This window comes from Opisthocomus hoazin, chromosome 5 (genome assembly GCF_030867145.1).
Source record: "Opisthocomus hoazin isolate bOpiHoa1 chromosome 5, bOpiHoa1.hap1, whole genome shotgun sequence".
NCBI lineage: Eukaryota > Metazoa > Chordata > Aves > Opisthocomiformes > Opisthocomidae > Opisthocomus > Opisthocomus hoazin.
The window spans coordinates 52,790,599-52,814,319 of NC_134418.1; positions in this window are offsets into that span (position 1 = coordinate 52,790,599).

A 23,721-nucleotide genomic window follows, 5' to 3' on the forward strand; every position below is an offset into this window, starting at 1 on the left:
GGAGCTTGAAAATTGAATGGTGTTCATCCTAGGTGTATTTTGTGACAACAGAGTTGAACTGGCCATTGTTTGTTTATTGTGGGTGGTGGGGGTTTTTTGGGGGTGGGGTTGGTTGGTGGGTTTTGGAGTTTTTTTGGGGGGGCAGGTCAGTTGACAGGCAAGAATATTTCTGAGAACAATTACTGGAATATTGATCTCACACTCGATTAGTACAGGGGTGCTGCTCCACGATAAGAAACAGGAGATAGGATATTAAGATTGGATGGTGAAAAAGAGGTCTCTTAGGCAAAGGAGTAGATAGCTTAGGAGTCGCCCGTCAGTTTTCAACAGTTCCACTTAACTCCAAAGCATAATACTTTAATATTATAACATAACAGTTAAAACATAAAAAGTTTGTGCTTGTCAAATATTAATGATCGAAGTCTTGTCCTCAGACCCAAAGCTACTGTTGCAATTAAGTAGATGAATATGAGGAAGATCTTCTTCACTCTGAGGGTGACAGAGCCCTGGAACAGGCTGCCCAGGGAGGTTGTGGATTCTCCTTCTCTGGAGATATTCAAGACCCGCCTGGACAAGGTCCTGTGCAGCCTGCTGTAGGTGACCCTGCTTCGGCAGGGGGGTTGGACTAGACCCACAGAGGTACTTTCCAACCCTTACCATTCTGTGATTCTGTAATAGCTTCCAAGTTGTTAAGGATACACAAAAGGGTTGTGTAATTGGTACTACCTTTAAAATTCAGAAGTCTGATATGTCACTGATGTCAAATGGATAACTGCTGTTTGTATTCCTGAAGTGGAATCATTACTTTCTTATCTTGTTGCACAGCTGAGAAAGATGGGTGTGTGCCATTTTGTATGTTGGCCAGGCAGTTACTTCTGCTGGGCTTGTCCAGACTCGTAGTTGCTGCTGGGTCTGTTTCATCTCCAGTTCTGGAGGAATACATGTTGTACTAGCAGTAGAGGAGGTCTATGGCACTTTGGTAGCAGAGTATACAGACTTATGTGCAGGTGTTGTTCGCTTCGGGACTCTTTGGGCACTGAAATGGCACAAGGGAAGATATGGCTTTGCTAGATCATTCCCAAGTACAAAGTTTCACGGCATTCATTTGCTTGGGTGGTCCCAAAGAGACAAGAAAGTTTCGCTGTTCACTGGCAGGGGTTATTTCAGAAGACTCTGTCTTTATATGAGACTCTTACCACAGGCAGGGACATTTAATTATTTGCATACAAGAAATGCTTGCTTTGGTACTCTGTAATTTGGGAGCATATGCTGTGGAGGAGTAGAAGGATGTAGCAATGGTACTTCTCTTAATTGAACAACTATCCCTGAATGCATGTCTGTCATGGGTTTAGCTGGCACTGCTAGTTTCATCAGATGCCTTCATGCTTTGCTGTTAACCTCAGTGGGTCTGGATTAGGCCTCCAGATAGAGGGATGGGTCACTTGAGTTTGATTTGCACAGGTCTGAGCAGCATTACGATACACTGCTATGAATATCCTGAGGACAGTCTCTCTTAGGCTCCTGACGAGAAAGCAAGACACAGTATTTGGCCCCATGTCTCAGCTGCCTCTGGCCCCCTCCATCACAAATGGAGTCTTACTCACAGGTGCTAATTCCTGGAAGCTACAGAGGCAGCAGTTGGGGTATGACTTTCCAGAGACCCTGCAGAGTTTGGGAAAGTCCTTACCTCATAGTCCTTTTACAGTGCTAATGCCATTAGCTACCATTTGTTCCACTTGGATGGAAATTATGGACACCAAAACTCTTGTATGAGAGAATGCTCAGATCCTCATGTATTTGCAAACAAGTAAGCTCCAGTGAAGCTGGTTTTGTAAAGGTTTCTTGAATGTTGCTTCAGTGTTGCAGCTAAAGCCCTCCCTACTCATTTTTAGAAGAGAATCCACTGCTTTGCTGTAGGTGATCGTATTCAGTACACGATGGTGTCTGCCCCAAGCAGTAGAGGTGCAGAGACCGTATTTTGGCCTGTATTACTCTCAAAGCTAGCAGAGTGTGTTGCTTCTCTGTGGCTGGGCTTCTGGATGCTGTTGTCTTGTTAACAGCCCTGGTAGTGCTGAATGAGAACACACCACCCCTGCAACTTTTTGAGGGTGTGATGGGTGAAGAGGAACTGAAAGAGATGTAAATTTAGGTTGTTTTACATCAATGAAAGAGGTAGAAAGACATCTCTAGAAATCTCTCCTGCTCTGACAGCTTTATGGGTCTGTGCTTCTGGTGGGGCTGCATGAATAACCAATGAATTGATCCTAAAGCTGGGTGGCAAGTACAGTATAAAGAACATACTTAATGAGTGGATGATGCCTCTGTACAACAAATAATGCAGATGCACTGTATCTGAGAGGCTGTTGAATGCTGCAGCAGAAGCCCTCAAATTCCTGTGACAGGTCTTTTTGTGCCGTGGCTGTTGTGTATTAAATTGTTTTTGGAGCCCTCCTGGAGTCACTTGGAGAAACAGATGCCGCAGACACCTTCTGTTGGTTTGAGCACATCTCAGTGGGAAACGAAAACACTGGACAATTCTTGGTAGAAAATGGTCTGAGTCTGTAAGCTTGCCTGTTACAAATGGGGCTTTACAGTGAGAAAAGGAACAAAGACAACCTTACTGCAAGAATGCTCTGAAAAGGTCCTCTGTGAGATGAAAAAAACCTGCATATGTATCTCTACTGAAGTCTTATTAGAGAAGATTGCTTACTACTGGCTTGGCTGCAGCAAATATCCAGTGTATTTCACATAACCCTCTGCTTTATTGTGGTTGCACTGTCTGCCCGAAAGCTTGACAGCAGATTTGATGACTGATATTTCTGTTTTATTCAAACATTTTATTTTATGCTTGCTCCAATCAGCCGTTGAGGAATGGATTAAGATTCAAGCACCATAGAATTGCTTGGACGGAAATAGGAGTTCAATAAATGTCATCTTCTGTGACACTAAATTGACTGTTTAAAGGGCTAGGCCTTTGATTCAACCCTTCATTGAACCTTGATTTCTGCTGATTGAAAACTTTGCTGAGGACTTAGTACAGAGAACGTATGTAGTGGCTAAAGCTCTCTCATTGCCCAGGGCTATTTAGAAGCCTCGTGTCCTATTTTGAAAAGGGATTTCTGCACCAAGCACTCTGAAGTCCTGATGTCCTTCATGGAGCCTTGAGCTGCCTTGTGTCACAGAAATAGCCTCGTAATATGTTGAGGTGCTGAAAGCAAAACTTCACAGCTATTCAGGGATCAGAGCTCAAAAATGTCATTAGAAAAAGCTGCCAGCTGTATGCAAGCACCAAAGGTGTTGCCTCTATAAGTATTTGCTTTCTTTTCCCCTAAGGCCTTTAGGGAAGTATAGCTGGGACTTGTCTCATGCTAGGACTGACCCAGTTCCAGCAGCTGTTGTTGCCTCACACTTAGCCCTTAGATTCTTTCTAACTTCCCTTGGGGTTTCACATGCATGGCACTCCTTAGGTGACTGGGAGACCTAGTCAATCCTTCCTCAGCTTGAGGGGGATTTTAATCCCTGAGTTTACCACTCTGAAAAATATCTAATGAATAAACTCTTCTGTCTGAAGTTTCTTCACGTTCTGTGAAGGAATTTATATTCTCAAACCAAGCCCACCCAAAATATTTCCACATTCTTTTTGTAGTGTGGTGGGGAGTCCACCTCAAACATCGTGACAGATCAGTTTTGTCCCAGCTTCCCCATAAATTTCTACATTCTTTTTTCCCCTCTATTCTCTCTGCCACAGTGAACATCTAAAAGTTGAACCAGAGGGTTCTCTGCTTTTCCCTGGGGCATCATGCCTATTTCCACTGCAGCACAAGATGATTTTAAAATACATTTCACACAGCTGGAACTTCCTATGCTTCAGTTTGTGCCCATTGCCCCTTGTCCTGTCGTTGGGCACCACTGAAAAGAGTCTGACCCCATCCTCTTGACATTCACCCTTAAGATATTTGTAAGCATTTATAACGTCCCCTCTCAGCCTTGTCCAAGCTAAACAAGCCCAGCTTCCTCCGCTGGACTCTCTCCACTAGTTTTTCATCTTTCTTGAACTGGGGAGCCCAGAACTGGACACAGTACACCGGATTGCAGCCTCACCAGGGCAGAGTAGAGGGGGAGGAGAACCTCCCTTGACCTGCTGGCCACACTCTTCTTAATGCACCCCAGGATACCACTGGCCTTCTTGGCAACCAGGGCACACTGCTGGCTCATGGTCAACTTGTCATTCACCAGGACACCCAGGTCCCTCTCTGCAGAGCTGCCTTCCAGCAGGTCCGCCCCGAGCCTGTACTGGTGCATGGGGTTGTTTCTGCTCAGGTGCAGGACCCTGCACTTGCTCTTGCTGAACTTCATCAGGTTCCTCTCTGCCCAACCCTGCAGCCTGTCCAGGTGTCGCTGAATGGCAGCACAGCTGTCTGGTGTATCCTAATCTGTTGTATCATGCTGGGATGTGCAGCTGAATGGATCCTGTTTATCACCTGGATCATATATCTGATTATTAATTCAGTAGAGAGGATATTTCACCATGATGCTGTGGCCTGCATTCTCCTCCAGCCATAAAGATAAGGCATAAACAGTGAAGTCCGTTTGCCACCCATTTAAAGGTTACAGGGCCCCTTATCTTGTGAATGAGAGAAAAAGATGCTAACACTTCTTGCTGCAGATGTCAAAGAGAAGCTCCCTTTTCATAAGGAGATATGGCCTTCCACAGATTAAGGCCTTAAGAGCAACTTAACCCTTTGTGGTCAATTTTTCACAGCTGCTTACTGCAGCAGTGGAGAAAATGAGAAGGGTTTGTCTTAATGGAATCCTTCCCTGAGTCTCAGCTGCTGAGTTGTGGGAAAGAAAAACACACTGAGCCTCCATCATATACTGAGGTTAGTCTAAGAATGTAAGTCTTTCCATGAATATCTTGATCCTTTATTTTTCCCCTGAGCTCTAAGGCTGATGCTTTTGAGCTATATAGACCCTGCTGCTTAACTCCTCTGTGCTTATGTGGTAAATTTGATGTAGATGCTTTGAGGTAGCCAGACTGTAGCAGTGCATAGTCTCTTACTGGGGAGCCCGTGGAGGATCAGACAGTGATCTGAGGCTTATACCATCCATTGCTGCATACTTAACTGGGTGTGCTTTAGCTAGCAGTGGGAGTGCTTCTGTATTACTCCTCTCATCCTTCCATTAACAGAGAAATAGGACTTGAAAAGCAATTCAAATCTCTGGCCCTTCAAGAGGGCGATTCAGCACGCCTTTTTTTCCTCTTTCTCTGCATTGATTCTTATTTAGAATATTTTTAACTAAGCACCTGAAGTTACATGGGACAAGTCCAGGTCTGAGTGTCCTCCCTTTTCATGTGAACTCTGCACAGGCTGCTTACACAAACAAGCCTTGCACTCTGGTCGCCTTCTGTGCACCATCTTGCTCTTTATTCCCAAGTCCTAGTCACTCTCTCAATTATCAGTCAGGCTTTTATTTCTTGCAAAATGTATGTTCTACTACTTGTAGTGGAGAAGCAGAAGTAGGAACCTAAAGCAATGAAAAATTTCAGGTGGTATTTTTGCTAACCCTTATTTTGCAAATATTTTTAGCAAGTGAAATGAAGTTACCTCTACTAGCTCCTCTTACTGTTCTGGCTGGGATTTGGGGAGCAGAGCCAATGGGATTGACAGTTGACTAATTTAAGATGCTGCTGGCTCAATTTACTGCAGAATATCAGCAACAAAACTGCACTTATTCCTTGTTGTACATTATTTACTGATTTCTTGAACAAGAGAGAGATCAGTTCTTGGAGACCAGGCTGCAGAATTGCACAGGTGCCATGCTATGTGTAATACAGTTCATTGTTCAATAGTGTCTTGCCCCTTGATATCAGGAAATATTTTACGAAGTAGACAGTGACATCATTCTTCATTTAATTACCCCCTTCTAAGAAAAGCTGAGACTTTGGAAAGCAATGCTTGATTTTTACACCATTACACAAAACAACCAGAGGATCCAGTGAACTTTTCTGATATGGTAAGTGTAGGAAACCCATGCTTTTTCCTTCTCCTGACTTGTTGCTCCCAGTCAGCAGGGGAACTTGTGCCTCCAAAACTGTGTTTGCCTGTACTAGTTCACCAGACAAAATGGCACTTTTCAACAGCACTTTTATGGTTCCTCAAATATTTCATTATAGTCCTGTTCATCCAGTTACTTGCAAACAGAACACAACAACTAGAAAAAGAGTGTCTTCTAGAAAGTCTGGTCCTGATGTGAAAACTAGGGTTATAAGGAATAGGTGGGCACTGGTTTAAGAAACAAAGAATAGTTTATTCTTTATGTCACTGTGCCTGAAAGAATATTTAAAACTGGAGCTTCAAGTATTTACTCTGAACACGTGTGAAAATGTTATATTTGAAAAAAACAGAACATGATTTAAAAAACAAGCAAGCTGAAATCTAAAGGAAGTGGATCGTCAGAATCTAACCTAAATCTGCCCTCTTTTGGTTTACAGCCATTCCCCCTTGTCCTATCACTACACACCCTTGTAAAAAGTCCCTCTCCATCCTTCCTGTAGGCCCACTTCAGGTACTGGAAGGCTGCTATAGGGTCACCCCGGAGCCTTCTCTTCTCCAGGCTGAACAGCCCCGACTCTCTTAGCCTGTCCTCGTAGGAGAGGTGCTCCAGCCCTCGGATCATCTTCATGGCCCTCCTCTGGACCTGCTCCAACACGTCCATGTCCTTCTTATGTTGGGGGCTCCATTTCACTACTCCTGATACATGCTGCTGTCTGATACCTCTAAAGCAGATGTTATAATGTGATGTAATGCTCGCCCAGCAATTTTTGTTACTTTTAGTCAAACTACCAGTTGCACTGTACATGGGACAGTGTTCTTTAAAGAAAAAATTCCGATTCAGGCGGCTTCTTCAGCGTTTTATTTATGCACCAATGTTTCAGCAAACATCTCACTTCTGCCACAATGTAAATAAGGCATTTTCCCTGTAAATAAAATATTGATTGATCTAACGGGAAAGGCTTTGGTGTATATCGCATAGCAGCTCTAACCCAGAATAGAATGTCTGTGAGAACAGCAGTAAATAAAAATTACATGGTATTTATATAAAAAGAAAAGTGTGACATTCTGTGAAAAGCAAAGACCATCCTTGGGAGAAGACTGGCAGCAAATCTAGTTATTTAATGTATAAAACAGTGCATGCAAAACAGGACAGATTTGGATCTAAATATCAACTTAGTGTCTCATTTCAGGGGGGTTTTGAGCAATAAGTCTTGTCATCTGTAAGCTAACAGCTATCATGGAATGATAATTTTTGATAAGAATTTATGAATTATGAATTTTCCCTTTTGACGCTATGAGTTAGAACAGATTAATTCCGTTTCTTACTACAGTAAACAAGAAATGTTTCTTTCTCAGTTTTACAGGCTTTTCTGATGTATTGTAACTTTCATCTCCCTATGGAAAGATGTTCCAAAAGGAAATTTTACTTGTTTGTTAGGGCACCCCAAAATAAAGGAACTCTGTACTTAGTTTATAGTTTTGTTCTTAAAACCTTGTGCATTAAAACACAGTGAGTTTTTAGGGGTTATACACTCTAGTCTGGTGAAACCAAAGCAGCTGTGAAGGATCCAGTTGCATTTATTCAGCAAAGTAGGGATGGTGGCATAGGATCAGTCTGGGCTAAACACACACAAAGTCACTCTCTGTTCCCAGTGGATTTTGCAGTTTGTTGAAGAACTTTCAGTTCACACAGTTTTGCTTCTAGCAGAGAGGAATTACTAGTTTCTGCAGGTCTACATGCTCTGTTTTGCCCAGTTGCAATCATGGTGCTTCCCATACTGTAGAGGAATAAAAGAGTAGGATAAGGATTTCAGCAGAGCTACAGCATTATGGTGCAATATGCCAACTGATCTGGTGAAGTCAACGTGTGCTGTAATTTTTCAAGGAACCTAAGGGAATTAAGTGCCTGGTGGCCACTGGAGAGCAGTAAATTAGAGTACTTATGATCCAGAAGTTTCAAAAGTTTTTGTTTAACAGATTTTTCTTTTCATCAAACTTGGCACATCTGTCTGACTTTCCTCTTGCTGATCATCCTGAGACATTATAGTCCATAGTGCCGAGCTCAGCTAGCTCAGTCCAAAGGGGATTACTTTGCATGACAGATGTGTTGGCACTGCAGATAAAAAAAAACAGTAGTTTTGCCTCTGAAATGGACATTATCATTACTGAGCAGGGCCTCACAGGAGGCTTTTTATAACAGTGCAGAACAGTGATCAGAGTTGCTTACAGTCTGCTTCTTTCCAAAAGATTCAGGAAAAAAATTGCCCCCAGTGTAAACAATTGGGTCAACAATTAAAGATTCAGGCTCCTCCTTGGCCTGTGGCACTTACGTGTTTAGCTCACAGCAAATGCAGCCCGATGTCTTGCCTTCACCATCAGAAGGATGAAGCTGCGTTGTTTTATCTTGTACTTGTTACTGCCTGCCATCCTGGTACACTTTCCCCAGTTCACCTTGTACAAGTTAATACGCTGGATCTGATTGCTCAGTTTTCTGTGTTTACCCCATATAATTCCTTTGTTGCAAATATTTCTGTTTGGTAGCATCAGAAACCCTTGGTGCTTAAAAATCTATAAACCAGATTTCCTAATGCCTGGAGTTCCTTGATTTCCTACAATGTTTGTGCTTCAGGAAAAGGATTGGCCTAATTTATACATGTCAGCTTGCATCCTCGACAGCATCTGGGATTACTCTGCATCTCTTTCAAAGGAGTGTTAATCAGGAGTATTACTGCCTTGGCAAATCTGGCTTTACCACAGAAATGTGTTTCCTCCTAAGTTCCACTTTGAACCATGTATTTTAAATTGCACGTGGTTAATGTGTATATAAGGAACTGAGTATCAGACAGCGTATGTGGGTTCAGCTCCACTGCCTTGGTAAATTTCTGTCTGTTTATCTTAAATGAGAATCTAGCTCATGGATTGTAGCAGAACAATAGGGTGGATTTTTCTTGTTTGTTATTTGTTTTCACTGCAAAACAGTTCTGGAAACCATTCAGAAACGAATACCTTTGCATCATCACAAGTTATGCATTTTGAATGTGTGTTAAAATAAACTTGCTGTGAGATCACTGGCCAGTTCAAAGAGAGCTTTGCAAGCGAAACAAAATCTCTGGAGAGATTTGTTTGTTTTTTAATTAAGCTCCATTTTTACTTAAGCACAACAAGAAAAAAGAAATATTATAACAGAAAGAGGATGAGTACCTGGGGTCTAGTCCTTCTGGAATCCCCGCTGACATTTTTCCTTCCTTGATTATGCTTTTTTTGCTTTCTTGTGTACACTTTGAAGGAATTTAAAGATGGTTGGTCTTGGGATTGGCTTTTTTCTTGGGAGTGTATCTCAAAGACGTGGCAGGAAATTTTCTTTATGCCTTAGCAACATACAGTTGCCTGCAGCCCTTTCTTTTATTCCCATCTTGCGACAGAAAGTTGCAGGTTTGGTTTCAGTTGCTTGTAAGTATTCTTCCTTCTGAATGCCCAAACTAATCTCCTATTGAAGTTTGTCAACTTGTCTTTAAAAAAGTAGTCTCTGGATTTTCAGTAACGTTACATGAGTTTTTTTAAAAAAAAAGGTTAAAAAGTTTCAATAAAACTTTTTTCAAAGATTTTTCAAAAACAGTGTAGAGAGGGTCTTTGTGCTTTTCTAGCAGTTTTCTTTTATCGTCTTGTATCAGCCTCATTTCTAGAGCTGATGATAACTGATTACAGTCTCCGTGTCGTAAACAGCCTTAAGAAAACAGGCTGGCATCCCCGTGTGTCATTACAGGATTCACATCAAGGCTTGTCTACATTGTAGAGGCACTCAAAACTGCCTGGGAGACCAGAGCTGCACAGAAGAGAAGGATGACTCCTGGAGAGAATGTTTCCATCCTATGCTTTTGCATGTACGGATAGGAGTGGCAGGCTGGAAGGTCTGGAGCTGTACTTGTGGCCAGTGCAGCTTTCCTACGTGATTTTGGGCAAGTGGCTTAGGAGGCGGTATACCACGGTGTGCCTTGGTATAGCTTGAATGACTGGCTGGGTTAATTTCTGCGAGCTCGGGGTGTCTCTTAAGTCTATAGTTTTCTGTGTTGCATCACCCTGTAAATCAGGAGAAATCATACTACTTTATCAGCCTTGTACACTAAACAGATTTAAAAGGGATTCTGAAATACTGCTGTGATGGTCAACATATAGGACAGAGGATTACTTTTCATCTTCATTTCAAACCCTCCTTGGAAAGAAAGGTGGAAGGAGCCAGTAGAAAACTGAAGCCATTAAGTCCTGAGGTCTGGGGTCCTCAGAAGAGAGACCTAGACATTTACACAGGGTTGGGAATAGCAGTGTTGAAGTATTTTGCAAAGCGTGGATATTACTCATGCTGTCAGTAAGGCAATGTCTACTTTCTCTGGAGGTGATCTTGAGTGAGGTGCAGTCTCCTCCCGCACAGACAGCTACGACGTGGCAATTACTTTAGAAGGATTTTTATAATTCTCTGCTTTAAAAGAGCATTGGGATTATATCTGCGTTAGTGACTGCAGACTGATCAGGTTCTCTCGTGGTGAGGAGCAAGTAGCTAGAAAAGCTAAATTGTGCTTTAAAGCTCAGATCACAAAGGTATTACGGTGTAAAAAATGGCTATGTATCCTGAGTAAAAACATCCTAAAGGGAGACCAAATGTTTATCTTCCTTCTCTGTTGTCTGTATTTATGTCGTTTGCTTGGTTGGAACAGGCTAATTGTTAGGAACAAACTCAGACAGTGACAATGCCCATATTGCAATAAGCATTTACTGAAATACTTAAGTATACTAAATATAGCTTTTATTACAGGACTTTTTTTGCTTTTCAATGTTATGTTTTTCTGGGTTCTCTTCTAAAAGAGCTTTTCTTGGACTCACCTTTTGTAAACTCTAATAGCATCCCAGCCCAAAGATGCACAGAGTCCTCTGTCCCCACTGTCCCAAGCTGACCTGCATATGTCCAGGACTGTATACTCCTCAGTGACACTGTGCGGTAGGTTGTGGAGTAACAGGTGAGCATGTTAGAAGCAGACCATTTATTTTAGAGTGTGAGAAAATGACTCTGAAATGGCCATGGGCTAAATTTGCCTTCATCTAAGCTGGCATTGTTTTACTTCTAATAACCTGTGTTCAGAGTTCACAGCGTTTTAAAGACAAAAGCGGCTTGAATTTTTGAAAGGTTAATACATTAGGATGTCCATGGCTTTCCATTCAGTCCCACCTTCTCTTCTTCTCTGTCACCTTCTTTGAACTCACAAATGAATCATTGAATTACATTCTGGTTTTGCATGGTGAGAGAAAGGGAAGTCAACAGCTATTTGTTTAGGGCTAGTGGAGGCTGCCTGTATATGTTTTATTTCTTTGCTGGTGGGCAATTATCTTTATTGCACAAGACTTCTCTCCAGCTGTGAGACACAATCCGGGCAGGGAGAACAAGGTATGATTCCTCATGCTGTGTCAGCTGTTTGCTTCCTTTCCAGTAGCATGCTGTTTTCTATGAAGAATTCTGTATTCATGCAGACCTGTTTTTCACACTAAACCAAAGCTGCATGTTCTCAAAGCTCCTTTCTTCATAAGCCAATTTAATAACTATTTTGATTGTTGACAATTACACATTGTATATTTGGAACACATCTAACCCTTTAGAGTGGTGGCATTGTTGGGGGGGTGTCTTGAGGAACACGCAACAGTGTTTTTGTGAGATCTGAAGCTTTTGAAATGTACTGGAAAGCTTTGTTAATAAAGGATTTGAATAGAAGATGGCTTTAAGTGTACATTTACTGATGTTCTAGTTTCTCTGATTTCCAAATGCTGGTAATAGTTCAAGGTGTAAAGCCAGGTTTATAGAAGAACTTGATCGGCACTTCAGAGATTCGGTGAGACCTGACATAATGGTCTAGGGATGTCACCTTGGGGACAGTAAGGGAGCTTGGATGTGGATAACGTCCGTGAGTGTGATCCACAAGAAACAGTGAGGTTTTTGAATGTGCTATTTTCTGTATGCATCACCTTTAGTGAATTTAGCTAAGGGCTTCATTTCTACAGATTGAGGAACATGGAGCATTATGCATATGAATCCAGAGCCTTGGTTGCCAGAAAGGTTCACAGATAATGTAAGAGGCATGGCTTGTTGTTATATGTTGTGCTGTGAATGTGGTTCACAACGTTACGTGCTCCAGCTCTTTGTCCCAAGATAGTACCAGCTATTGAGTGCAATGTAGAGTTTACTGATCCTGGTTTTTCTTTGGGGGAAGAAGGTACCCTGGGGCCATTTTGCTGGATCCATGAACCACCAGCCCACTGGTGCTGCCTGTGACACTGAAGATACGAAGCACATGCTTGCACCTAGCTCACTCTGTCCATTCCTGTTCTGGTGGCTGCATAGGCAAGTGTTTGAGGTGTGTTGTAACCTGGATAGAGATCAGACCTTTCCTTCAAAACACATAAATATACCATTTCCACTCGGATAGGAGCATTACAACTGAGCAGAAATACAAATCTAAACTGTGGTAAAACAACAGATTTACCAACCCAACTTTGCAATGAGATCTTCAGTAGTGGGTGGAAAAGACACAACAACTTTGCTAGGTCAGGTTTAATGAGCTAGCTGTTTCCATTTCATCTCAGGCTTTGAATATTTGAACATTTGATTTATCCAGTGACTGTGCTATCAGCTGCTGAACATCAGTTCACACTGTGTTTTTAACAAATGCCATGTCATACATGTACAGAAGTGATGGTCAAAAAAAAAATGCCACTCAGGTTGGTGAGGTTAGGTTTGTTAACACTCAAAGTGGACAGCCTGTTGTTATTTATATGGGACTTTGGGGTGGTATAGATACCTGTTTTTGTTTATTCACAAAAGTACTTTTTCTGTCCCTTTGTGTAGTTTTCGGTCCTTATTTTGAAAAGCATGAAAACAGCAGACACCTAATGAAGCAGGAGAAATGTATCAAGGGCAGAAGGTGAGATGAACTGGATAAAAACTTGTTAATGAGAAGATCATGGTATTCTGGGAAGGCTGAAAAAGAAGGCTGAGAAATTGAAGCTTCTTTCACATTATGTAGTAGCTTGTAAATATTACAAAATTTAATTTTTAAAGGCTCATATAGTCTTTTCAACCCAAGGCTTATAAAGACAGCACAGTGAGTTCCTAGCTTAGGGCAGTTAGTCTAGACTTATGACAATACTTGCATCCAAAAAATGGGATTGCTCCAAGTAAGAAGAGCGTGCCTTCAGTACTGGAATTCTAAAAAGCTTTGTGTTTACAGACTTAAAAATTACTGAAATATTTAAAGTATGTGAAGTACGTTTTGTCTCTTGGAAATGTATAGTGTTTAGGAAGTGGAATGGTTTGTTTCCAAGAGCATATTCATTTTTTATCTGAGACATTGGATTTAAGCATCACTGTGCCAGGATCAGTTTGGATACAGCAGAAGCCTTGTACTTGGTTACCCTGCTACATGTCTCCCTCATCACTAGTTCTCTATTTCAGAATGTCTTTGTCTTATAGAGAATGTAAAGTGACTATGACACTACCTCCCAGTTTGTGAATTAACACTGGTTTAAAATATCAATGGCTTCTAAAGGACTTATTTTTAAACTTGGGCATTTTCTTGGTGTTTTTCTCCAAATTTCAGGCATTTGAGGCAATAACTCTCTAAGTTTCAAAAATATTTTCAGTAAAAATAAAATTTCTTGTTTCAGCTGCTAGAAAAAAAGTATAAGTAAAACCAGAAAATGAAAAGCCATTAGGCTGGGATCATTTTAATATCAGGCTTCATCAGTTTTTTCCACCTGTACTTTCATTGAATACACAAGGCCCCTTTTCCAACTTAATTATTGTCTGGTGAGGTAGAGACTGTTCTGTAATGTAAAGGATGCAGAATCTTTGCGGTGTAGCATAACTATCATGTAGCCATTGTTAGGTAAACCCCAGATAATTGCTGGGTCTATTTAAGATCTGCATTTTAAGTGTCATTGTAATAACTAGGGAAGAGGAGAGCAGCCTGAGTTAGCATAACTTTGTGGCAAGGGTGTTCTACCACTGCAGAAAAATTAAGTGAAATAGTCCCACTTGTGTGTTGCTGCTATAAGAAGAGTATCATTAGGTGCTGTCATTCATTCAGAAGTGTTTCTGTAATGAGTTCTTTAACAAAGGTTGCAGAACTGGCTAAAGAAAATAAAAGCATCCTTTGTTCCACTTAGAAAATTGCAGACCGTTACTTTAGCGATGCTGGTGAAACAATAACACTCTATTAGAAAAAGACGTGGATCTCAGACTAGAGGTTTAATTAAAAAAATAAATAAATAAAGAGATGAATTGCAAGGGTAGTAATTTTCGAACTCTTCAGCTTCTAAGGCGAATCTCCTTCTTGCCGCAAGATAAAATCTGCTTGGATGCTGGCCTTATGGTGGTAGACAGTATAATTCCTGCCCATCCTGTTGTTTTTTTTTTCACAACAAGCCTGAGGACACTGGAGTAGCAAGTTAGCTATCAAAAGAATATGGGGTGGGTCGAGCTCTTACTGGGGCTTATGATCAGCACACCATTGACTCTGATGGGTATCAGTCCTTCTCCCGAACACCCTGTATTGACTAGGGCAAGCAACAACAAGAGAGACAACAGTAACTGAAAATGTGTCTTGGAAGCATCAGTTTCAGCTGTAGATCTTCTGTGTGCAGTATAACACTGACATTTCAATGTCTTCAGCCCATGCGTTTCAGCTGGGCAGACATAGTATGTGGCTGAATCGGACTGTTTTTAGAACTGCTCAGCTGTCAGATTGCTTGAATGAAAGTTGTCGTGCAGAGTGACAGGGCATATCTGGACTTGCAATGTATAGGTATCATGCTTGTCTTTCTGTCCCTGGTTAGTACTCCTCTCACCCTGAGGTTGCTGTGCCACCGCGGAGAAGCTGCAGCTCTTGAGAAAAGGTTGGATTTTACCATTTAGTGCATTAAAGCAAATCAATACCGATAGTGGTTTACCATAATATGCTGGACTGTAAATCACCTTGGAGCTTCTCCATAGGCAGCCCAGTAATTTCTGGAAACAGCATTTTGCAGAAGGAGGGGCAACAACTGCTCCAGCCACAACCACCATTTAACATTTTGTCACTCTTGTTAAATTTGCTCTGGTAGTGCATTTTGTATATTGTAAAAGGAAGGTAGGAAACCTGAAATACTTTTCATGGTGAACTAATAAGTCTGTTTAAGCTGGTACTCTTTGCATGCAGTAAAGCAGTCATCACAATGTTGGTGTACCTGTACTGCAGGTGTATGAGGGACATAGCTGTGTAGTGTGACCAGCTCAGGACTAATGCCAGTGCAAGCAAAGTTAATTCATTACTGCATGTTTTGAAAATGCTGTCTAAATATGACAGTTCAGTGGCTGTATGCCGAAGCTAAATACAGTTAGAAATGTTACGTGCAAAGGTACTGAACTATTGGAACAACTTACCTATAAACATGGTTAGTTCTCTGTCACCCACATCATTTGGCCAGGGTGAGGGGGGTGTTTTGAAAAACGTGCTGTTGTCTAGCATCAAAAAATGAAGGATTGTTGGGTCAGCCCAAGTATTCAAGAGACCAAATGAAGTGGCCGTAAATGTATTTTCTGTTCTTCCTGTGCTTATCTCCCTTAAAAATGAGATTCTGTATCTTTGGCTGCAGTTTGAAATGGAAAACAGCAGGAGAAACATTTCCAGAGGACAGAATACTGGGAGGATTGATCTACTCATAAGGTCTGTGCACTACCAGATGCAAGATGCACCCAGTTGATGGGACACCCTGTCAGAAGCTGACAGGCAAAATGGTCCAGGGGATCCTGCCAGGCTTATGCTGTTCTCCTTGAGCATGAACAGGCAGCCCTTCATCCAAGCACTTGTCTCCTTCTGCTGTCCCTGCAGTGACAGTGCTGTCAGCAGGGTCTCATCTCCCCCACCCCAAGGCTTTTGCTTAGATAGGCCATGGCAATATGGGCCGGGGAAGGCCTTCAGAAAAGAAGCAGTTGGCAGACCTCTGTTGGAGAGAGGCTCCCGGTTGTACTTGTGCTGAATGGGCTGCTGTGGCTACGGGATGTATGTAGGTCCCTAATGCTTTGTGTTGGCTGGCTCAGAGACTGCCGACAGCCTCCTGTTCTTTTCCAGAGGGAGCTTTCCTTCAAGATGCTACGTCTCCTGTTGTGTCCCTTCCTTAGCTGAATCTTGGTTGGCAGGCACTGAGATGTGGCTGCTGATGCAATGTGTTGTAGGAACCTGGCTGTCATTTCTGTGCAACAGAGAACTAAATTAAGATCAACCTCAGATATGTATTTTTATATCAGCTGTGGTTTTCTAAGGTTTTCTTTGAAAGAAACATTGAAACTTCCTACGAGCACTCAGCAAAATTCCTGATCTCTGGTTCTGATGAGTCAAATGGGCATAAATTAGTGACAGCATAAGCCCTATGTTTTGGAAAGCTTCCTGAGTCTGCCTTGTGTGATAGGACTATGTTTTTCATCTGGCATTTGGGAGGGCAAGAAGAGTTTAACACAGACTTTTCCAGTGTAGTGGTTTTACCCCATGAAGTCTACCCATACTTAGCAATTTGTTCTATGAAGCATAATGATGGTCTCTGCTGCACTTCAGTGGTTCTAGATGATGTCTGGACTGTGCAATCAGACTGTCACTAGGTGGTTTACAGTTCAGAATCACTATGACAGCTGGAATTTTGTGGCTGTAGTGATAGCAGCAAAAGTAGTTCTCAACAACTCCTTTTCTGACAGTGTGATCTTACAAGAAGTACCTGAAATTTGGCCAAAGGACTTGAAGGAAGAGTTTGTGCATCTGGCTGTATGCTTTGGTACAGTGTGTCAGTGACTGTGGGTGTTTCAGACCTGCATCTGTATAAGGGCTCTTATTATGTGCTGTATCACTTGGCAGTCAAGTCTTCTTTTCTTGCATACCCTCTTTATTAACCAAAATACATTTCTTGGCCTCAGAGCAGGATGAGTAAAGCCCTGTCACACCCCCTGTGCTGAAAACACCAGCAGATTCTTACTATAAAAGGCAGTTAGTCATTTCTTGCTTGGAAGAATACCACTCAGTAATTTAGTTGACTTTTGTCCTGTTATCAGCAGCATCAAGGGCACTATAATATTAGCCTGACTACTTTCTTCCAATTTTGCTATGAAAGAATATCCTCAAAATTTTAACCTTGTAAAAATTAAAAAGCAAGTATATGATTTTTATTCGGGGACTCAGGCAACACCTGATTAACTGTTACTATTATAATTTTCACTTGATAATCATTTTTACTGTAGCTGGACAGGGGTGCTGTCTCTCGAGACTTTAACAATGATTTCATTTTTCACTGGAATTTAAGCACAACCTTTGAAAAAGGTTTTCGAGAGACAGACTTCTGGCCAAATTTAACTTTTTGGAATGAAAGTCCAGATTTTACACTGGGTACTTTGTAGTCTTTTATGTTTGTTTGTTTGTTTTTTTTCTCAGGTAGTAGTCAGGTGGGCTGAGGGAAGCACCCTGGGCCTCCTCAGGTTTTTCAGGGTGGTAATTGCCAAACTTCTTGCTTTTCTGGAAACTTTTGATTGGGCTGAAACTGAGAATTTCTGGACACACACATTTAATTGAAAATGTTCTTATGTGTTCTGCTGATTGCCCCAAATTAAATGAAAAATGTAATGGTTTCAAGCAAGTTCTTACTGTGACAATTCCAAAAAGAGTTCGTAGAAGATCACCTGACAGTTTTACCCCATGTACTCAGTCCCAGTAGTCTTTGTGGAAGGAACCTCTTAAACTAGGTAGACTCTTTACCCATGATGGCTTTAATTCACAGCAGTATCCAAGTGGTCTCATAAGTGGGTTGTTTTATTGCACAGATGGTGGCAAAGTGGAGTCACTGTTCAACTATATTATTCCATTAAGCTGGAGCTACTGAAGATGCAGAGCAAGAAAAGTATGAGTTTAAGGCAAAGCTATTTATTAACACTCCACAAGTTTCTATTAATGAAAAGATAAGCACATTCCCTTACATTTGCCATGGCTTAAAAGTATCACAGTTGCATTTGATATTAGGAGCCCATTTATAAATATTTTATTGCAGTTCAATAATTGATAAAGTGATTTACAGCCACCTTGATAACACGTTAATGCTTGCAGAGTACATTATGCTAACCATATTAGCTGAAAATATGTTTTGTAATTGTAGTGGTTTGTCAGTGCATCATCTGTTAAGCTTTTATTGCCAAAGCCTTTGAATTGTTTCTTTGGTTTGTTATTTGAAATGGCAAACTATTTATCCGAAGAATGCCCGGTCTTTATGCCTTCAGGTTTTTTTTTATTAGTATGTGTGTGATGAAGGTGCTCCTAATAAATGCAAAGCAGAAAGCTGTTACAACCTTCTCACAGTCCAGCATCACAGGCTTGGTTATGCATGAAAACACCTTGCTTCCCCATCTTGGCAAAAAAATCTCCCTCAGAAAAGCCTGGTGAATTCAGAAACTGTTCAGGCTCAGCTTGTTGCAAGGTCAAAAGGCCCCCAAAATAAGTATCACAACCTGATTTCTTCTTTTCATAGGCTTGTCATTACACCAGGAAGATGATATGTTGCAGCCTAACAGCTGACTCCTGAAATGCCTCCAGGATCTCCCCAGAGATGATTTACCCTGCCCCAGAAAAGATTTTTCTTCTGTGTAATAAGGCTGCAGGTAGGCCAGCAGATTTTTTGACAAAGGGAGCCGTTATAACAAACGTGGTAAAAACCTCTGTAAAGGCAATATTTTTTTCTTCTGCATTCTATTCACCTGTGAAACTCTCTTCCTTTAAAGTCTGTCAGGTGAAAATCTTAACAGAATTAAAGATAAACTGGAATATTACAGGGATAACTAGCTTGTGTACAGGCGAGAGACAATACTAAACAAAGGAGACTTTCGGAAGAGGTAAAAGACCTTCTACAACAGGAATCACCATCTGTCTATTCTAAGTTGGGAGGATGCCATCCTATACCTTGGTCCAAAAGTCTGCCTTGCATCTTGTTCTGAGGTACCTAGCATTAGCTGCTGTCAGAGGCTGGCTATGAGACTCAGTGCTTGTGGTTTAACCCACTCCTAATATTTTTACCGAAGCCTTTGGGACATGTTGGCTATAATAATAGTCCATTCTGGGTCCCTTTATCTCTGTGTGTATAGCCACGAAGGCAATGTCTAATGCATCTGAACAACTTGCTGTTAAGGTGCATCTTGGTGATCACCATCAGTTTAAATCATGGAAGTACAGGTATACATGCTCACAGGGATGGCTGTAATAGAAAAGATATTTCCAACAATAAAAATACTTTCAGTGCAAGTTAATTATCTAATTCATCATCATCATGTTCAGTCTGAACATATTTTTGTAAAGCCAGTCTAAAACAACAGCAGCTGTTTTTCTCCATCACACTCATTTCAATTCTTCTTAACCAAGCTTAGTCAACATCTCGACACGAACAAAGAAAAAATGTCATCACACAACTCACTGAATGTTTTGTTTTTCTTTTTAATAATGTTAGGGGTAGAACACTGGATGGAGAAGTGAATCTTCTGTGGGCTGGATAACGTATGTTTGAGGCCAGGTCTCTGCACTACAGTTCCTATAGCACTGAGTAAATAAAGCGACGGAATTTTCAGACTTGGCTTTTATGGCTTTCCACGAGATCATCTGGGAGCTGTTGGATACCGAGCTTGTTTGAAGACCTGATCATTTGTAAAGTTTCATCTTGTCTAATTTTAGGTGTGCCGGTCAGGAAACCTACTTCCTTTGTGAAATTGTTGCATAGCATTAGTTTTCAGCTGTGACATTCAGCTTGCATTTTCACTACTGTAATATCACTTGTTATTTGTAGTGAAAGACTTTGTGTTACACAAAACCATTTCTTGAGCTATCTGGCATTCATACGTTTTGAAGGGTGCTGTGAATTATCCCCCCTCTCCTCCGTTTGTGTTTTTGTCTTTCCTGTTTAAATTGGAAGTGCTCAGTTCTATGAGCACCTTCTTATTTGTGACTGTCTTTCCAGTTTTGGTAACTCTTGGGGCTCTTTTGAGAACTCTTTCAGTTTGCTCATTTTTCAGGAATTTCCTATCTATGACTGAGTGAAGTTTCTTCTGATTCTTACAGAGGCAGTTTGAATCAGGACAAGGGAGGTGAATGCTCTGCATACCAGGATGTCCTCAGGCTCATCTTAATGGCCACCCTAGTCACATGTCTCAGTGCAAAGCATGAGGAAGTCTTGTCATGCCTGTTTGCAAACACTTCTAGAAACTCCTCTTCAATATATAAGGTAGTTGACATAGGTTGTGAAGCTTGCAGTTGCTGATTCTGTAAGGTCAGGAAGGTTGCCTCTTATGTCCTAAAGCTTTCATTAAAATATTTCTCAAATCAACATGTAGAATGACAAATGTGTGTCACCATGAACTGTTCCCCTAGGCCTCTGAGGAAGAACTTGGCTTTTGCCAATAATCTTAGACTTGACAGTGAGCTAAAAGGGGCTTGTGTCCACTCTGTGCTGTGCAAGTTAAGTGCGGAGTTAACCTATGAGACAGCTGAGTAGCTGGGGTCTTTCTGTGTCACAGAATGTCTGAAAGGGAAGGGAAAATGAGCTCTTGGAAAAGATGTCTGAAAAGTGAAGGGTTAAAAATTAACTTTAAAAAAAACCCAGCAAAATAACTGAGAAATGTCTTAATGGCTTTATTAAAGAGATTATGTGAAAACACCTCTTGAGATAGTGTGAGACATCATCCTCAGTTTCTGGTTGAGGTAATCTGAAACACTCATCCTAGAAACTTCTTGCTGATGGAAGAGCTTGTAGGTTTTTGGATAAATGTTTTTGACTCTAGAACTGACTCATCACTGGAATGTGGTAGCCTTCAAGGCATACTGGCAATACCTTTCTAGGAATGACTTAATTGGAAAGGACAAAAGTTACAGAAATTGGTCAAGCATTACAGTGCCTACATTTTAAAAACAGAATAGAACATACAACTACAGAAAGAAGTTGGTTAACCGAAAATGTTCAGAAGTGCTGGAGCACTCCAGAACACAGCCTGTAGGAAATCTGAAAATCCTGATACTCATGTGTTCTGCTGCAAAACGTGCTCTTGGCTTTGTACTAAGGTTTCTGCTTCTTACTTGTCGCTTGAAAAATAATACAATTCAGCCTCGTGTTTATCAAAGATTCTAGAAGAGCATTTGAGATAGATAAAGTTTGTGTTTTTTGATTAGGCTTTTTTATCCAGAAAGGTGCAGATCTCCTATAGGCTCTGTATTACATCTGTCAGCTGTGTGTAGATGTACTTGGTATCTAGAGTGTGTTGTGATGGCAGACACCCACCTTAAGGAACCTGGGTCACCCTACCAAATGACACTAAGACTGAAGTTTATTCTAGATTGTGGGATGTAATATTCTTGGATTAAAATGATCAGTAGATTTCAACATAGGGAGGAGAATGAAACTAGAAGCCTGTTGAGGGTGTTAAAATCATATTAGCATAACACAGGAGCGTTCAGTTTACAAACCTGGATCTCTGAAGGTGTAAATGAACATCTGGTGCCTGTGCTAATTGCAGTGATCTAAAGTAGGTGACTGTGATTTTGGGAAGGAGAGATTAGCAAGGCCCTGCAGTAGTGCTATTGATGTCTGAAAGGGGTAATTTTAGAAGTGTTGCTCCTTGCATGCAAAGACTTTTTTTGTCTATTAACTTTTAAATCAGCCAGGTTACTTGCACACTATGCCTGCTCTCCTACTATTGATATAGCTTTGGTGTTTTGAAATCTGCATTGCTAGAGGGAATATTGATTTTGGGTCCCTTTATTTTTTTGATTGGTCAACCTGAGAAACCATAAAGAAAATGACCCCAAATTTCTGAAAACTGAGTGCCCCCTTTAGGAAAATTAGATCAATTGCATCTACCCATCTGAAGACTATTTAATTATGGCCAAAATAGTTGTTCTTTTAGGCCCTGTACATTCTGATTCCGTCTGCCATTTTAGCTAGTATCTCATATTTCATCATCATAATTTTTTTTTTTTTGTTATGCTCAGTCTTACTGCAAAATAGTTGAATCTACTCTTTTAGCAGATAAGGAAGTTGAGGTCAAAATTTCATCAAACATGTCTCTGGTGAAAAAAATGTTTGTCTGTCATAAGAACTCCACCCCATACCCCCCTCCAAAGTTCATCTTTTAATGTTATCTGATTCATTACATGATTTCTAATTTAATTTCTGATCTTACTGTATTTTTATATTTGAAAATATTAGCAGAGATGAGCAAAACTTCAAAAGCTCTCTCTTCTTTGGAGAGTCCTGACAGTTTGTGAGAGGGGTTTGTGTTACTTGAGCATGTTACGCTTTACAGAAGAATTACATTCATGCCTAAGAGTCTGAGTAGATCAGTTGTTAAACCAAAGAAAAGGCAAAGCTGAAGGAGGTCTAGTTTTTGGCATCGCCATTGCTAAGTCTAATTATTTTGAAGAAAGAGGGTAAAGGGACTATTGATGTCAAACTAAATGGATGTGTGGTGGTTGCTTCTACAGCCTTGTATTATTCAAGCAGTATTTATGTCCTTTTGAAATACAGCAGGGGGCACAGATTTGATTACTCTGTTGCTGTGGAGACCACAAATGTATGTAGCTCAGAAATTTTCACTTCATTTCTGTTTTCAAGGCCTTCAAAGTTATGGTCTTAGGAAGGGCAGCACCCTTGCAGGAACAAAATCCTGTGAGGGGAGAACAGGGCTGTCGGCATGTGGAAAAGTAACAGGACCTGACAAAGACACCTAATGAGAGATTAAGTGGGTGAATTGTGTTTTTTCCATTTACCTAGTTCCAGTGAAGCTACTTTATAAAGAAATAGTTGTGGATTTGGTTCATCCAGGGCATTGGGTGAATTCCACAATCCTGAGTGGCACCTGCCTTGTTGGTAGATGGGATTTACATAAAGTCAGTGCTTAGCAGCTTATGGCCTTCAGAGCATTACAGTGTCTCAAATGATTTAGCTGGGATGAACAAGAGAAACTCAGAGAAATAGAAAAAATTGTAAGGAGCCTTGAAGGCATAATGGAGCAGTCTAACCCTCACATGGTATGATCTTCAGGTCCTGTGTAGGTGGGAGCGAATAAAGTCTCCTGACAAGAAGGCAGCAATATGAATGGGGAGAAAGACTGCCTGAGTAGCCACTGCCGTTTCCTTCCCTCTGCTCAGGACGATGGTCTGATATCCCCATGTAAGGTGAACGCACATCCAGGGACATATGTCTCAGCTGTTGAAAGGAGAGAAGTTATTGAACTGGAAATTCAACTATAAGTGGTGCAGGTATCAGGGTGTTTGATGCCAGTGTGAGCTGTGCAATGACTAACCTGACACGTGTGTGAGCACGACAGGCACAGTCTTTATTTCATGTTGTAGTGGAGCTGCTAGTTGTGCTTTCTACGTGTGTGTACCCATCACATGGAAGGGAAAAAAATGAATTATTGAATTCAACAGTAAGGTCTTAGGTAGTAGATTTGAGATGTGATAGCATTCTCTGACATGCTGCCAGTGTCACGTGCAGGTATAGATGGAGTTGGGGAATCTCAGGTGACGGCTCAAAATAATATAGCATAGGGGAAGGACATCATATCCATTAGAAAACCAGG